This window comes from Cajanus cajan, chromosome 4, assembly GCF_000230855.2.
Source record: "Cajanus cajan strain Asha chromosome 4, NIPB_CcT2T_4, whole genome shotgun sequence".
NCBI classification, from domain to species: Eukaryota; Viridiplantae; Streptophyta; class Magnoliopsida; order Fabales; family Fabaceae; genus Cajanus; species Cajanus cajan.
This window is the reverse complement of record NC_138520.1, coordinates 59,049,247-59,066,050: the sequence shown is the minus strand read 5'-3', so window position 1 is coordinate 59,066,050 and position 16,804 is coordinate 59,049,247.

Sequence of the window (16,804 nt, the reverse complement as noted above, 5' to 3'; positions counted from 1 at the left end):
AGTGCTATTTGACAGTAGAGAGAAAGATCTATGAAGTTCATTTGTTCAGATTTTTGGTAAATTTCAGGGACGAAATTTCTAAAGGGGGGAGAATTGTAAAACCCCAATTTTCATACTTTTTATTGAGGGTGATTAAATAATTTTCATAAAATTTATTAAGGGCTTTTTAGTAGCCTAGAACGGGCCGTTCTCAAACTGGAACGGGTCGTTTCAAGCTATTAAAAAGTTTGATATTTAGCCGTTCCCAAACTGGAACGGGGCATTCTCAAACTGGAACGAGTCGTTCCCAAACTGGAACAGGTCGTTCCAAACTACTAAAAAGGTCTAAAACCCTCGTTGAGAATGGGTTGTTCTAAACATGGCTGTTATGAGTTAAACTCAACTCTAGAGCGGGCCGTTCTGGTTTAAGAACGGGCTGTTCCATATGTGAATTTAACACATGATGAAAGGATCTAGAACCGGCCGTTCTGGCCACTTTTGACATCTATAAATAGTATACTCTAGCACTACTTTTGGACACACTCTCTGAAGACCAAGGAAAACTAAGAGAAGGAGATCAATCAGATTCTGCTCTAGCTTTGTCTTTTCTACTTATCCAGGTAAGGGGGGAGTGAGAAACCTCGCTCGGGGGTGTGAAAATAATTGTTGGATAGTAGGATTGACCCCCAATCCCTTGCCTGATGCATGCTTCTAGGAACAGGCAAAATATGAATATTTTCCTTTTTGCTTTCTGATTGCTCTATTGTATTGCTTGCGTGATGTGATGTGTTAATATGTGATTAATTTTAAGAATAAATGTTTTAATATCAATTAGAGTGCTCTGTGGGTTCCTGTGCGAAATCCTATGAGGAATAATTATGATTATGACTATGTGAAATATGTACAAATGAAATGAGACATGATATGAATGAGAATGTGCTATTGTGAACACTATTACTATGAGAATGTGAAATGTGATGAAATGAGATAAGACATGAAATTCCATGATAAGTGAAATGTTGAGTCAATAAAATCGTGAATGTGTGACATGCATCATGTACATAAATGATCTATTCAAGGTGTGTAGCTTAGGCCGAATACCAGTGATGTAACAAGCTAACAAGGTGTACCTTAGGGTCACCGGTGATGTAACAAGCTAACAATGTGTACCTTAAGGTCACCGGTGATGTAACAAGCTAACAAGGTGTACCTTAGAGTCACCGGTGATGTAACAAGCTAACAAGGTGTACCTTTGGTCACCAGTGATGTATTCATGAGTGAAAGTGCCCCTAGATATGTTGCTGTAGCAGCATACCAGTGATGAGAAATGTGAAACTTCTGTATGGCGCCACATGCATGCATTTATGAGTCGAGTCCATGACATGATTGCATGATAAATGAGTGTACATGTAATGCTGATTATGTATGTGTAATGTTTATGTGTGATTGGTGCTTGTAACTTGTAATATGTTTGTTGTGTGTGTATGCTATCTAACCTTTATTTTTGCACCTGAACCTGAGTGAGATGTTTCTCACTCCCATATTTTTATTTGTATGTATTTAAATTGTGTTGCAGGTGATCATCAGCGTGAGGATGTTGGTGATGAGGCTTAGGCTTCATTTGGGCATGCTCTGATAGGATATGTGACATCAGGGCATAGCTAGGCTTGGTTTAGGATGCTATTTCCATTAACTATTTGAAAACTCAGTTTTATTTCTTGTAATTTCACTGACATGTTATTTGGATTAAGTTTATGATTGTGAACTCTTTACCCTTATGTGGTTGGAGGTTTGGTTTTTAATAATGAAGAATTTTATTTTTATAGTTATTGTATATGTATGTTGGGGTAGAGGGTGTCACACCAATAGTTAAACATTTTTAATGTTTTAATTATTAGTTGTCTTTATTGGTCTAAATGTGTGTAACAAAATATAGATGTGTGGATCAATCTATCTATCTAGCAATTATATATGTTGTCATTGATGGTTAAAACATAAATAAACAAAAGATGGGTGTGTGAATCAATCTAACTAAGAATTATATTTGTTTATTATAGGTTAAATAAACATTTTTATTTATAAAAAAAAGACACATATACATCAGTCCAACTGTGAACAAATGTAAATGAGAACATAATTTTACATTTGTGACACCCATCTACCCCAAGTATGATACCAATTAAATTTATATGGAAAACATATAAAAAAAATACCAACAACAAACAAGGAGCGAGAACAATCTCACTTTACTTGGAATGAGCTGCAATCCTTGACATCCCATCCCTTCACGATAAATGAATATAATAACAATTAATACTTCAAAATATAATAACAACAACTCATACTTCAAGCTATAGTAATCACAATTCATACTTCAAACTATAATAATCATAATTCACAATTCAACTTTAATAATAGAAAACATTAATTCCATCCATCAACACACACATAGAAATGTAATGCGATGTGCACCTACATTTAAATGCATGGGTATCCGACCATCACCATCAAAAATATACTGTTGATACCTAAGTCCCGAGTTAACCTTGGGCTATACCAACACAAAAGTGCTCCCACCAAAACACCAATAGGTTCCCACTAGAACCATAGAGACAGGTTCCCACTAAAATCACAAAATAGGTTCCCACCAAAACCACAGAATTATGCAAATATGACGCATGTCACAACCATGCAAATGCTTTTATATAACTTCATCACAATCATCATATCATTCATTGTTTATCAACATCTATATTCATCCACATCAATTGTCACCCATACAGATAATAATCATCATTCATAATATATATATATATATATATATATATATATTCATCATCATATAATCAATCATAAACATCATAAAAACATCATTTACAACATCATGAAAGATTCTCCTGACAATCCACTCCAGGCTTGGAAATCCACGTTTGGCTTTAAGCCACAATAGAAAGCACCCACTCTTTCTCGCACCTGGCTTCCCCAAGTTATGTCCGACTTTAAGCCAGAACAAAGAACACCAAAACCCTTATATGCCTAGCGTCATACCACATACCCAACTTTAAATCACAACAGCGAGCATCACAATCCTTATACGCCTAACATCACACTTCACACTCAACTTTAAATTACAATAGAGAGCACCATAATCCTTATGGCCTGATGTGGACATTTTCCTGCTTGGCACCAACACGTTTGGGTAGTTCCTTCATACAGATGAAGGCACACTCGGCGTCGAGCACATAAGCCTAGTGCTAGGTGCGATCCAACACCGAAACACCTCAATATCAGACAAAAATCTCGAAGCAAACATCACCCAATCAATCATAAAAATTATAATCACTTAGAATAAATTTTACATCTAGGAAATTCACCAATTTCGGCGTCTATAACTTCCACTTCTAAATTTCATTAAATTTCTTCCTTTAGGGTTCTAACCCCTTTCTACATAGCACTTAATTAATTACTCTCACAACGTATGATCATCAAATAAATTACATATTCAAGATCTACTCAGTAAATCACATCATACGCACATAACATCTCATCAAATAGAAAACTTATGGGATTGGGCCCAATCCTTCTACCTTTCATGCATACAACCAATCCCTAGAAATGAGTGTTCTCACTCCCCCCTTACCTGGAGTGATGCAATATACGAGTCTAATCTTCTTCCTCTTCTCTAATGACCCCTTCTCCTTGTTATGGAAATGTGTTCTTTTTGGAGCACTCGAACGTTAAGGAACGTGTAATGAAACAAATAAATAATAATATCCCCCTTTCTCTCTTTTCTTACAATATATAACTCATATTTCTCTAAACTCCCTCTTATCTTCATTATTTCTAATACTTCCCTAAAAAATTAAATCTATTAAAATGAATAAAATAAAATTATTAATAACAAAATAAAATAAAATAATCATTATCTTCCTAATTAATAATTACTAATTATTAGAAAAATATTAGGGTGTTACGACATTAGTTCACATAAAAATTGATGTAGATTAAGACATAAATCTACATCTATTGTTTATGAAAATTGATGTAGATTCATGTACTGATCTATATCGATTTTCATAGAGAACCAATGTAGATGTGAATATTTTATTTTGATTCAAAAATTGATGTAGATGTCTATACATTTTCTAAGTCACCCTATTTTACATCAATTTTGGAATTGATGTAGATACCTTCACATGATTGATCTAGAGAATATTTCTTGTAGTAGTGACCTCTTGCCTTACCAAGGTTTTGTTTTGTACAACTAACAAGTTGTGGTTGGATATAGTTAATATTAATCCAACAAAAAATGAAAAATAAAATAATCAAAATATTAAATATCTTTGTTCAATTGGCTTGTGCTATAAGTTGGAAGTATGAGACTAACATCTCTACCTTAATATTCAAACTAAATAATCTTGACTAACAATAATCTATATACCAAAGGTGATCACATATATGGGAGACACTAGGAATTTCATTTACGCCTTCGAGTAACTTTCACTAGTAATATATAAAGGCTAGTAAGTGGATGAAAAGGGATAATTAAAAAAATTACCTTTCGTGGTTGATAAAATGGCTACAAAAATTGTCTCCAAAAGCTTTTTGTTTTAGTGAATTTTTACCAACATTTAATATAACAATGAGTAATTCTTTTACTAACGTTAGATACACCAACCTTTAATTAATTGTTGGTAAAATTTTAGCAACTGTTTAGAGCATTTTCTATTGTGATTCTTATTAGTAATTTATTAAATTTTTTATTTTACATTAAATATGATCTACCTTACCGCATCATTTTTAAGTAATTCACTCTATATTTTTACAAATTTTACATCAATGTTGGGATTTTATAAGCAGCCCACACTTTTATATATACTTCATTTTTTTGACAACTTAAAAAAATTAAATTAATTATTATATATAAATATTAGGTTAATTAAACATAATAAATAATATTTTACCTAATAAATAATTACATAATTAATTTAATGCATATATAAAATATTAAATAATAAAGCAATTACATTCATGATTTAAGAATGATGGATAAGTAGTTTTCTATTGGTGGGTGATGAAGAGTTGATGACGCATGTATATTTTTTTTTATCTGTGAGAGTGATTTGTATTCTCTTTTAGTTATTGAAAAAATCAAGACTAAAAAATGTTATTTTTTTTAATTCATAAACTTATTTAAGGATTATTGCTTATTTTTAAACAATTGTTCATGTTGTTATTAAAATCCAATAAAAATTACTGATAAGTATCATTACTTTTTAATAAAATATATCCCAATCACTTTTATTTGGATATGCATTAAGATAACTAAAGAACATATTAATAACTACCAAAAGTTTTTTTGTAGTGATTGTGAAATTTGTATAATTTACTTGACATCGTAAATTTTATGTTCATTGTTCACGTTCATTGTTCACAATCACAAATAAAAGAATCATTTTATTTTGATATACACCCAAAAATCACTTGTTAGTGGTTTATAAATAAAAAGTATTAAATACATTAACATAATTATTGTTATTATTATTACTATTATTATATATTAATAATGTATTTATATAGAGTTAATATCACTCGGTCAATTCATTTTAGAAAAGTAATGACACGATTTTAATTGAAATATTTTATTAATATATGATAACATTAACAAATATTTTTAAAACATTTATTGACTATTTAAAAAAATAAAACGTGTTAAGAAAACATTAAAATATTAAAATATTCAATATATTATATGTTGTATTTTAAGAAATAACTTTATTTGTTAAATATTTGTTATTGATTTTAAAATATTGTTGGCTATTTAAAAAAAAATTAAGAAAAATGTTAAGTGGTTAACAATACTCAGTATATTAAATCTTGGTCAAAAATAAAAAAAAATAAGAAAAAATGTTAAAAGTATTCAGTAAACAATTGTTCATGTTGTTATTAAAATCCAATAAAAATTACTGATAAGTATCATGCGAGATAGTTCATTGAGTGTTGTTGTTTCAAATGAGCACTTGTATATGTTAAGCATGTATGAAATTCAAATAAAACTTTTACAAACTACAACTTACCTTAATTTGAAACTGAGTTAGCCACTACAAAAAAAAAATGCTATTTAGTGAGAGTTATTTTACGGAGGTTTTAAAAGTCCCATACTGCATTGGTTAAAAGTTTAGGTGTTGACCAATGTTATAACTTTTAACCATTTATAATGTTTGTTATACAACTTTGGTAATGAAATAACTGACATAATATATCAGGTTAAAAATTAAGTTGTTTAGAGTTATTAGAGTTGAGATCAAAGTTAACTATGAATATGGAAGACATATAAGGGTTTTTTGAAGATAGGAAATTCATAATCATTTTCACAAAACATAGGCGATGGTTGATACACTATTTGCTTTTACTTTCTCAAGAATTTGAAGTTGAGAATGTTACCTTCTCAAGTTTGACTTATCATCTAAAAAATAACATTCATGGGAAACGTGATTTTTGGGAAATGTGTTTTATACAGGTTTTCCATCAAATTGTTCTTATGGGATAGGTGGTAATCTAACATTCTTGAGTTAAAAAGAATGTTTTACTATAGTAAATATGTTACCTTAATTTTCCTAGTTAATGTAGTCAAAATCTTTGGTTCCCAAAAATATTTATAACCAACCAAACGAATTTAATCATTCCTACAAATCATGATTTCTAAGATTTATGATTTCCAAGAATCATGATTCTTAGGCATGAAAAAATTTTCTTTTTACCAAACGCTCCCTTAAAGTGAAGTTTTATAGGGAAGTTAAAGAGATGTGCTTTGGAGCTAAAGAAATTTGTCTTTTGATTCCACGAAGATCTTCCTTGTCTTCTCCTAAAATTGAGAATGGTGGAGGTGTTGGCAATGATGATGATGGTTATGGTGGTGGCTAGAAAAGTGTCATTGTAAAATCTCATTTTTCATAAAAAAAATAAAACCAAGTGTTTAATAAAATAATTATACTCCTAAATTAATTAAATTAATTTTGTTATTCATATAATTAAAATGTTTTATTAAATAAAATAAATTAAAGGGTAGTAATGGAGAAATGAGGTTTTAGTTGGACTCTGAAGTCCAATCTGAAGGCTTATTTAAACACAAACAAAAATAAAGGGTGGTTCATTGTTATGCATTTGTTCTAAATCCTAAGAGCAACAACAAAGTAAAACATAGAAGGAGTGCTACAAAAGATTGTCACTCAATGTAAAGGGGAGTGAGAATGTCTCATTTATGAACACATATGAAGAAATGGGTAGTGAGAGGACCCTTAAGCCTCTTAGGTTGTTGGTTGGATTTCGTTTAACACTTGTAATATAAATTTTTTGGCTGAATTGATCACGTGTGAAATTTAATTATTTGAGGGTTAAGGTCAGATGGATGATTTGGGAGTTTGGTGTGATTTTTTTAAACTCTAAAAATTATTGCAATATGATGTTTAATTTTGAAATGATTATATTAGTATCGTATAATTTCATGATGCAAAATAGAGAAAAAGCGGGTGAGAATTATGTGGGAATTAGTTGAGTTTGATGCAATTACGTGACTCTAGACTAACAATCATGACCATGGTTAAGGGAACATACTAGTGTAGGAAGCACCACGACTGTGCTTAAGTAAGCATGCTTGTTCATGGCCAAACTTGAGGGAACCACATTTTTTCTTAATGAAGCATGCCCATGCATGCTTGATTTTAGTGAAGCACACCTATGCTTAATTTGTGTATGCTCGTGCATCCTTTTAAAATGTGAATTAACTTTTGATGTCCTCATAAGAAATGTAGCCTTGGATGTTATCTTTCCAATGACACCAAAATCATTGAAAAGAAGGTATAGAACTTAAGTTATGATCAAATTAGTGACTAAAGGTCAAGCTATCATAATTGGGCCTAAATACTACAATTTTGTAATTTTTAAAAATAGTAAATGGTAAAATAAACACTTGAGGTCAACATAGAAGGTTTAGATAATTATCTTAACTTTCTAATAAAATTAAGATCAACTTGATAGCATAGGTACAATTGTAAATATAAAGTTTAGACTACAAGATATCATAAAAGCTTAAGATTAGAAGGGATAATGATTATTGTAACGGCTCGTTCCCAACTAAGAATCATAGGCAAATTTAATAGTTTGGAACGGCCCGTTCCAATTCCAGAATGGCCCGTTCTAGGCTATCAAATGTAGGTCTATTTAGTAATTTTGAACAGCCCGTTCCAATTCTGGAACGGCACGTTCCGGGTTACTAAACCACCTTACTTGGGCTCTTGACCCAGTGAAAATTGGGTTGTTACAATAATCATTGATGACGATGAGAGTTTGAATAATGGTATTATACAATGTTATGATGTGAAATGATGTTATGATGATGATGTATGTGATAATATGATGTATGAAATGATGGTGATGGTGATGATATGATGAGATGTGTAAGACTAGACTACAAATGACAATGATGAAATCCAAGTAAAGCTTTATATGTTGTAGAGAAGTTTAGACTATTCAGTCTAGCGATAAAATCACCAAGTAGTCATTGTATTTGTTGTAATGTGGCATTGTTATGTATGGAGTCCATGCATTCAAACCTTTTTGGCAATGTAGTGTGAATCTATGTGCGAGGATCTCTATAGTCATCTACTTAGACCTTGATGGTGTTATGATAAGGAGCCTTTAATGGAGGATGTGAGGTAACCATGGTCGACTATAATGTTTCAATTAGATTTTGGTAGATATCCCCTAATTAAGAGTGGATTGATAGGGTCATCCAATATGTGGTGATCTAGTCCATGAGTCTTAGGCTACCTTAAGTTGGCAATGATGAGGAGATTGATACCATATGCATGTAGAATGATTGTTGTTATTGAGATGAATATTGCCTTGGATATTGGAGATGAATATAGGTGTATGCATGAGGTTTAAGTATGATGTATGTACTTTTAGTACTATCCTTATGCCTTATATGTTTTGTACATGGATGAAATATATTCTTACTCCCTATGTTTGTTGTTGTGTTTTGCTTGTGCTGATTATCACTGCAAGAGTAGACCAGGTACAAAAAGATGAGTTTGATGAAAGCAAAGTCTAGTGCTTTGACGATTGTTTCATGATCTTGCTTTGACGGTGTTACATCACAATTAGAGAGATTTATGCATTCCTTAGTTACAAATAGCGTTTATTCCATTTTTATGTCATTTTATGTTTTAAGTTAGAAGTTTGTGTAAATAAACGATTTGTACTTTGTTTTTGAATTTATACAATTATTTGGTTACCTTTTATTAAATATTTTTTATTTTAAAAGAATTGTCAATCCTCTTGCTTTAAAGTGATGATTAACTATTTTATAATATCTACTTAATTTAATTAGTTTTTTAAAATATTTATTTATAATGCTTCAGGGTAGAAAAGTGTAATGGTGATGGTGATGGCTGCAACAATGTGATAGTAGTAGAGGTGGTGATGTTGATAGTGATGATTATATTATGATGGTAGGATGTGTGGGTCATGGTTTTGCTTTGCATGAAAACATAGGATAGAAAAATTGTTTACAAGTTGCTTTGTGTTTTTATAAAAGTGTGCTCTCAAATAGTTACATAACAAGTGTCTCAGGTTTAAATTTAGATTCTTATGTATCAGAAAATGCAAGTCAGAAAGAGATGTCCGCCTATTAAGTACTTGTTAATCTCTAAAAAAGATGCATTGGTAATAAAAAAAATAAAGGTTAAAATACTTTTCTATTATGTATATAATTTTACTTACTTTACATCTTTGTCCTTATAATTTAAAATAGACATGTTTAGTTTATATACTTATCTTTTTAAATTTTTTTAATCTCTATAGTTTAAGATAGATCTTTTTAATTCTTATACATATAATTTTTTTAATCCTTTTAGCTAATTTTGTTATTCTTTGTTTAACATTATCTCTTTTATATTGACCTAATAAAGGTATTCAACTTTGTGATTTTAATATTGAATTTGCTTTTGTAAGACTTACCTTCGACACATTTTTTTTTATCCTCACCTTCGATGTCCATTATTGAAATACATATTTTTACCCTTACAAAATTGAAAACCTCTATCATATTAACACAAAAGAGATGATGTTATAAAAGAATTAACAATAGAAATTGAAAATGATTAATAAAAATTGAAAAAGATTAAAGAAAAGGTATGTATAAAAGTTAAAATGATATATTTTAAATTATATATAGAAATTAAAAGTTATTGATATAAATAAATATAAGTACCAAAAATGTCTAATTTAAATTATAAAAACTAAAAGGTTAAATAAATAAAAATATAGAGATTAAAAAAATATATTTTAACATAATATTAAATTAGGTCACTAATTTCAACATAATTCATTTTAAAACATCAACTTATTGCGGAATCACATTTAATAGTTAGTATAAAAAAAACTGTAATGTGAATCAAAATATGTAACTCCTATACCGTATGGTGGATGACTAGGCCGAATTTCCGAGTTCGTAGCCGACTAGGCCGAATACCCGAGTCCGTGGACAACCAGGTTGAATACCTGAGCCCACCGACCACTCACAATCTGAACGGAACGTGTCGGTGTGCTCGACCAAGTCACGGATTTACGCCAGGATAATTATGGAGAGGTTAATTTATGTAATGCACCGTATTGCCCCCTAATTTCCCGGGGCCCAGTCCTTAATCGCGGCCCAATAAGAATCACTATAAATAGGACCCCAGCAAGGTATGTAACTAACTTTCAACTACCGCATTTATTACGCTGAGCACTTACTTGAGCGTTGGAGTGTCTTTGCAGGCACACCCCCCCGCTTTGGACTACCCGGATAGGAACGAGAAGACCGAGACCTAGGATCAGACTCGCTACAACAAGGATAATTGAAGTGTGTATCCTAACACGGGAACATTTGGCGCCCACCGTGGGGCCGAAGAGACGTTTTCAACCCCTTTTAACTCTACAACTGAGACCGAGATATGGTAGTAACACGCAAAGGACCATCGACATCGACTCAACCGATCCCCAACCCCGAGAACAATCCCATCATGACCGGCCAAGAACGATACCCATATGGAATGCCTCAGACACAACTGGAGCCTGTGATACAAGAGGTCCGGCCGAACACCGACGGAGCCCAGCCCGACCTCCACGATGACTTGCGCGCATTGCGCGAGGAAATGGCAGCCATCCGAAGACAGAGAGAAGTCGATGCCAGGGAGTTGGCCAAACTGCGCCGACAAAACACCGAGCTCCGAAGTCTGAAACAAACCTACGTGCCGTCAACTCCCACACTCCTAGAGGAGTCGGCCTATCATGCCCCCACCGGCCATGTAACCCGAACACCGATTACTTGAACGTTTTCCTGACACAAGCGACCCTATCTACTCAAGATGACTCGACCTTGTGCCGGATATTCACCACATCGTTGAAAGGAAGGGCTCTGAGTTGGTTCTCGCGATTGCCAAGCGCTTTCATTGACTCGTTTAGCGAGCTATTGTCCCAATTCGCTCTTCAGTTTGCGACGAGCAAACCGTACAGGACGACCTCACTAGCATTGGTGGGGGTTCGTCAGGAGAAGAAGGAAAGTTTGAGAAGCTTCATGGACCGATTCAACAAAATTTCCATGGAGATCGGCGACCTTAACCTAGCCGTGGCAATGGATCGGCTGAGCACTGCCCTCAGGCCGGGGCCATTTGTGAATAGCTTGTGTAAGAAATTGCCCGGTAATATGAACGATCTCCGACGCTGAGCTGAGAAGTACATGCAAATGGAAGAATTGGCGGAGACTAGGAATCAGGCCAGAGCCGAGGAGGGATATGGACGAAAAGAACCGGGTCGAGACCCGATGAGAAAGGAGAATGCTGAGCCCTGAAATGCTCGTCCCCCGAGAGGACCATGTTACACAATGTATACAAGACATTTTTAAATATTTGTCATGCTGTTCCTTATTTTACTATATATATACGTTTAGGTCGCGCTCATGCAGGTCCAATCTCGAATAACGCACACACCGACGCCGAGCAATCCTCGTCTAATCACTCAAAAAGTGCACTTGAGCCCGACAGGTTTCCCTCCCGAGTAACCTCCTCGGCTAAAGATGTACCTAGGCCGAGCATTACGCACATATGCTGACGCCAAGCAATCCTCGGTCGATCACTCAAAAAGTGCGCTCGAGCCCAACAGGTTTCCCTCCCGAGTACCCTCATTGGCTAAGGTTGTACCTAGGCCGAGCATTACGCACATATGCCGATGCCGAGTAATACTCGACCGATCACTTAAAAAGTACGCTCGAGCCCGACAGGTTTCCCTCCTGAGTACCCTCCTCGGCTAAGGATGTACCTAGGCCGAGCACTACGCACGAACGAGTGCCGACACCGAGAAATCCTCAGCCGATCACTCAAACGTACATTCGAGCCCGACAGGTTTCCCTCCTGAGTATCCTCCTCGGCTAAGGATGTACCTAGGTCGAGCACTACGCACGAACATGCGCCGACGCCGAGCAATCCTCGGCCGATCACTCAAAACGTACATTCGAGCCTGACAGGTTTCCCTCCAGAGTACCATCCTCGGCTAAGGATGTACCTAGGCCGAGCACTACGACACGCGCCGAGGCCGAGCATGCTTAGACCGCATACTCTCAAGCCGAGCACTCTCGCGTGCTCCAAAACACCGCGCATCAAATTGCGTGACCCAACATTCTGAGGCCGAGCACGCTTAGGCCTAACACGCTCAAGCCGAGCACTCTCGCGGATCAAATACACCGCGTATCAAATCGCATGATCCGACTCCGAGGCTGAGCACGCTTCGACCGAACACTCTCAAGTCGAGCACTCTCGCGTGCTCCAACACATCGTGCATCAAATCGCGACCCAACATTCTGAGGCTGACCACGCTTAGGCCGAACACGCTCAAGCCGAGCACTCTCGTGGATCAAATACACTTCGTGTATCAAATCGCGTGATCCGACTCCGAGGTCGAGCACGCTTCGGTCGAGCACTCTCAAGCCGAGCACTCTCGCGTGCTCCAACACACTTCGCGCATCAAATCGCGTAACCCAACATTCCTAGGCCGACCATGATTAGGCCGAACACACTCAAGCCGAGCACTCTCGCGGATCAAATATGCTTCACGTATCAAATCGCATGATCCGACTCCGAGGCTGAGCACGCTTCAGCCGAACACTCTCAAGCCGAGCACTCTCGCGTGCTCCAACACACCGCACATCAAATCGCGACCCAACATTCCAGGGCTGGCCACGCTTAGGCCGAACACGCTCAAACCGAGCACTCTCGCGGATCAAATACACTTCGCGTATCAAATCGCGTGATCCGACTCCGAGGCTGAGCACGCTTCGACCGAACACTCTCAAGCTGAGCACTCTCGCGGATCAAATACACTTTGCGGATCAAATACACTTCGCGTATCAAATCGCATGATCCGACTTCGAGGCCGAGCACGCTTCAGTCAAACACTCTCAAACCGAGCACTCTCGCGGGTCAAATATGCTTCGCGTATCAAATCGCATGATCCGACTCCGAGGCCGAGCACGCTTCGGCCGAACACTCGCAAACCGAGCACTCTCGCGTGCTCCAACACACTTCGCGCATCAAATCGCAACCCAACATTCTGGGGCCGACCATGCTTAGGCCGAACACGCTCAAGCCGAGCAGTCTTGCGGATCAAATACACTTCGCGTATCAAATCCCGTGATCTGACTCCGAGGCCAAGCACGCTTCGGCCGAACACTCTCAAGCCGAGCACTCTCGCATGCTCCAACACACTTCGCGCATCAAATCGCGTGACCCAATATTCTGGGGCCTACCATGCTTAGGCCGAACACGCTCAAGCCGAGCACTCTCGCGGATCAAATACACCGCGTTGGCGGTCAATGCCTCCTTCAACATCACCTCGGCCTCCTTAAGCCGCCCCTGCAACCTCTCCTCAGAGACAACCGACCTCATCATAACATGCTTAGCAATTAGGGAGGTCCGAGCATCAAGCTCACAGAAGAGCTTGTACTCTGCCTCTAAGGACATGCCCTCCAAATACTGAAGCCTACCACCGGAAGTGAGGTCCAGGCTGACCAAGTTCTCGGTCTGGACGTTTGGCACGTGGAAATTCGAACTGGCCACGACTGCCAAGATAGCAAAAGCTCCACACCCCGACTGCTCCAAAGTTGGTTACTTTTGACGCTTCTTGGACGAGCTCGAGCGCTCTGACTCTATGTTCTACTCGGTAGAGGCACTAGGACGTTTGAAGGCTTCTCTCTTGGAATCTTCAGTGCCGACCTAGCCGGTGACACTTTCCCACGCGCAGCTTTTGCTCGATTGGCAAGCTTAGCAATTGGGTCCATCCAATGGTCCATATTTAATAGTCGTTGGGCTTTTAACCGCCAAGGCCAACGTGGCAGGCTACGCCCACTGAGGTCTCGGCATAGGCTTCATCCGTTTACGTAGTAGTCAGCAGATACTAATCCTAGGCATCGGAACCGACGACCCTCCTCTTGTTAAGGGATCGGCTTTACCGACTTAGCCTTTCACTTTAGGGCTCGACCACTATTACCATTCCTACCTGAGGACCTTATTATCGGCTAAAGTGGTCGGCAATGCACGGTAGCCGACGACCATAAATATGTAACACGTCTCGGTACAACCACCGAGGTTAGCAAAATCGACTACACTAGGAACATACACACTACTACTAGCGGTCGGAAGCAACATCTGCCATTCCACGCCGAGAACCACAACCCTATACAATTAAACCGTCTTCGTCTTTCCCATCCTCGACGCTGCAGGGGTTGTATACCGTATGGTGGATGACTAGGCCGAATACCCGAGTTCGTGGCCGACTAGGCCGAATACCCGAGTTCGTTGCCGACTAGGCCGAATACCCGAGTCCGTGGACAACCAGGTCAAATACCCGAGCCCACCAACCACTCATAATCTGAACAAAACGTGTCGGTGTGCTCGGCCAAGTCACGGATTTATGCTAGGATAATTATGGAGAGGATAATTTATGTAATGCACCGGATTAGCCCCCTAATTTCCCGGGGCCCAGTCCTTAATCGCGGCCCAATAAGAATCACTATAAATAGGACCCGAGCGAGGTATGTAACTAACTTTCAACTACCGCATTTATTACGCCGAGCACTTACTTGAGCGTTGGAGTGTCTTTGCAGGCTCACCCCCCGCTTTGGACTACCTGGATAGGAACGAGAAGACCAAGACCCAGGATCAGACCCGCTACAACAAGGATAATTGAAGTGTGTATGCTAACACAGGAACAACTCCTGAATACTTAGAAGTATGGATAAGTTATGATTATTTAACTATTTTTATAATTAGAGTACTAATAATATATTTTTAACTCATTTTTATGGTCGATTAAAAGTTATTAAAATTAAAAAATCATACACTAATTAATAAGGAATGAGACATCTAGTTTTATAATTTTAAATAAAATTTTACTATTAATAAATAGTTTTTTAAAAAAATGTGCAGCTATAAAACTTGTAGGGCTGAGAACAGAACATCGACTAGTTTTTCATGTTTATGTAGTTCTACCTTTTACTATGTTCGATACTTTTATTCGTGACCTTATTTTAGTTTCTTAATTTCTATATTGTTTATGTACTTCCTTTGATGTTAAAAAAATTGTCTAAAATTTTTATTTATCGTATATTTACAAGTTTGTTTTATACATTGGTGTAAAAAATGTTATTTTATACCATATTCAACTATGTTAATTTTTTTTTCTTTTTATTATATTAATTGTTCTATTTTCATATGTTTATCATTCTTTATTTGTTGTAAAAAAATTATATTTGTATATACAATTGTTAGGGTCATTCGAACAAATTTTCACAGCACCTACTCGAAAAAGGAAATCGAGAGGATACTTGCCACAAACAAATATCAGGATAGGAGACAGGTAAGCATGTCTTTGAGGGTCACTCGAAAACTATAAAATGGAAAGAGGTTATTGAAGGTTCTTGGGTAGTTTGATTGGTTACACCAAAGAGGTTACTACATGACGTGTCGAAGGGATAAAAACACGTGGGATAAGCGGTTACGAGAAGTTACACTCGATTCACGGAAGTTGCGTAGTGGATAGCAGTTGTACATCCCATGATGAGCCCATGCGAGGTTAACTTCTCCTAGTAACCTCTATAAATATGAAAAGCAAGCCACGTCTCAAGGGTCAGAAAAATCATACTTGCACTCTCATAGACACTTACTGCCTGCACATATGGCTTTCGTGCATGGAATTGTTGGGTATGACAACTTCTTGGCCACATTTTTCTTCTTTTTCTGTCTATTAGTATATAGTAGTTTTTGTAATTTGTTTTCTTTTTATCAGTACTTATTGTAATTCAACAAGCATGTGAATTGGATGATGATCTGTATTGCCAATATATATGTTATTCACTCGATATATTTGAATGTTTGTGTGCATGAGGGTTATTTGTTGATAATTGTTGATCAACATCTGGAGATCGGAACTTGCTAAATTAATTAAGACAATTATTGTCCTCTCTATCATACTCTTAGAAAGCTTAATCATGTCTACCTAAATTGAAACATTTTGCTAGTTCAAACAAAAAGAATCCATAAACGAAAATCCACGTAAACAAATTTGGCACGCACGGTGGGACATGTTTAATTAAAAACATAATTGAACTAGTTTTAGGTATGTTTTATGAGACTTAGGAGTGAAAGAACCATGTCCACGTCTAGCAGGAGAGAGGTGAATAATGACGATCAAGTTGATATAGAAAATAGAAATCCAAATCACAATCTAGAGA